The sequence below is a fragment of the Anastrepha obliqua genome, unplaced genomic scaffold (genome assembly GCF_027943255.1).
Source record: "Anastrepha obliqua isolate idAnaObli1 unplaced genomic scaffold, idAnaObli1_1.0 ptg000360l, whole genome shotgun sequence".
Taxonomy (NCBI): domain Eukaryota; kingdom Metazoa; phylum Arthropoda; class Insecta; order Diptera; family Tephritidae; genus Anastrepha; species Anastrepha obliqua.
Window position 1 is genome coordinate 32,501 of NW_026562346.1, and position 2,875 is coordinate 35,375.

Here is a 2,875-nt window from a genome sequence, read left to right on the forward strand (position 1 = left end):
ATTTGAAAATTTCATAAATTACGGTGTATATAAAAAGTAAAGGGGCGACCCCCCTTTAGCTTTTCTTATCAAAATTCAAAAACCGTTTTTTATGAAAAAGAATTTTCGTTCTCTATATTATATATTTTATATAAAAATATAAGAACGATATTTCTTCTTAATATTTGCCAATTTTCAAATAATTTATCATTCTTAATAACATTTTACTTTTTTTTCAAATGCATTTTTAATGTAATAATTTCATATATTACATAATTTTTCTCTTTGAATTGAAATTAATAATTTCATAATTCTATTTTTTAATCATAAATATATATGATTGAAAAAATTTTCTCCTCTTTTCCTTTGTTTAAAATTTAATTTTTCTTATAAATTTTTGTTTTTCTTATTTTTTTCTCTTCATCATCTGTTTAATTTCCTGTATTTATACAAGAAACAAACAGTTGAGGATAATTTCTATGTAATGCTAGTATAGAATATAAAATTTTGAATTCAAAAATTTATTTCTATTTAAACTAACTATAGAAAACCAGGAATAAAATACAATAACACCAATATGCCATAACATGTTAGTATAGAATATAGATTCTTCATATATGTATATATATTCGAAAATTTTTTCTATTTAAACTAACGTATGGAAAACCAGGAATAAAATCATAATATTACCAGTTTAATATGGCTCAAATTCGAGTTTCATATAGTTATGATTCGATTTATATGCTTCAATATCATTGGTTAGTTAACTTTTGATATTTTCATATTATATCACATGCCTTCACCGTGAGTGTTTTTTGCCATGCACACCTCACATTGTCAAAAATGTATGGGAAAAATTCATTTCAATACATTTCAGTTTGATTTGAAATGTCTTTATTATATATTTTAGTGCCAATATGCCAAGGTTATATTCCATAACTCTCTATTTAAACTAACGTATGGAAAACCAGGCATAAAATCACAATATTACCAGTTTAATATGGCTCAAATTCGAGTTTCATATAGTTATGATTCGATTTATATGCTTCAATATCATTGGTTAGTTAACTTTTGATATTTTCATATTATATCACATGCCTTCACCGTGAGTGTTTTTTGCCATGCACACCTCACATTGTCAAAAATGTATGGGAAAAATTCATTTCAATACATTTCAGTTTGATTTGAAATGTCTTTATTATATATTTTAATGGCAATATGCCAAGGTTATATTCCATAAAATGTTAGTATAGAATATAGATTCTTCATATATGTATATATATTCGAGAATTTTTTTCTATTTAAACTAACGTATGGAAAACCAGGCATAAAATCACAATATTACCAGTTTAATATGGCTCAAATTCGAGTTTCATATAGTTATGATTCGATTTATATGTTTCAATATCATTGGTTAGTTAACTTTTGATATTTTCATATTATATCACATGCCTTCACCGTGAGTGTTTTTTGCCATGCACACCTCACATTGTCAAAAATGTATGGGAAAAATTCATTTCAATACATTTCAGTTTGATTTGAAATGTCTTTATTATATATTTTAGTGCCAATATGCCAAGGTTATATTCCATAACATGTTAGTATTAGAATATAGATTCTTCATATATGTATATATATTCGAAAATTTTTTCTATTTAAACTAACGTATGGAAAACCAGGCATAAAATCACAATATTACCAGTTTAATATGGCTCAAATTCGAGTTTCATATAGTTATGATTCGATTTATATGTTTCAATATCATTGGTTAGTTAACTTTTGATATTTTCATATTATATCACATGCCTTCACCGTGAGTGTTTTTTGCCATGCACACCTCACATTGTCAAAAATGTATGGGAAAAATTCATTTCAATACATTTCAGTTTGATTTGAAATGTCTTTATTATATATTTTAGTGCCAATATGCCAAGGTTATATTCCATAACATGTTAGTATTAGAATATAGATTCTTCATATATGTATATATATTCGAAAATTTTTTCTATTTAAACTAACGTATGGAAAACCAGGCATAAAATCACAATATTACCAGTTTAATATGGCTTAAATTCGAGTTTCATATAGTTATGATTCGATTTATATGCTTCAATATCATTGGTTAGTTAACTTTTGATATTTTCATATTATTTCACATGCCTTCACCGTGAGTGTTTTTTGCCATGCACACCTCACATTGTCAAAAATGTATGGGAAAAATTCATTTCAATACATTTCAGTTTGATTTGAAATGTCTTTATTATATATTTTAGTGCCAATATGCCAAGGTTATATTCCATAACATGTTAGTATTAGAATATAGATTCTTCATATATGTATATATATTCGAAAATTTTTTCTATTTAAACTAACGTATGGAAAACCAGGCATAAAATCACAATATTACCAGTTTAATATGGCTTAAATTCGAGTTTCATATAGTTATGATTCGATTTATATGCTTCAATATCATTGGTTAGTTAACTTTTGATATTTTCATATTATTTCACATGCCTTCACCGTGAGTGTTTTTTGCCATGCACACCTCACATTGTCAAAAATGTATGGGAAAAATTCATTTCAATACATTTCAGTTTGATTTGAAATGTCTTTATTATATATTTTAGTGCCAATATGCCAAGGTTATATTCCATAACATGTTAGTATTAGAATATAGATTCTTCATATATGTATATATATTCGAAAATTTTTTCTATTTAAACTAACGTATGGAAAACCAGGCATAAAATCACAATATTACCAGTTTAATATGGCTTAAATTCGAGTTTCATATAGTTATGATTCGATTTATATGCTTCAATATCATTGGTTAGTTAACTTTTGATATTTTCATATTATTTCACATGCCTTCACCGTGAGTGTTTTTTGCCATGCA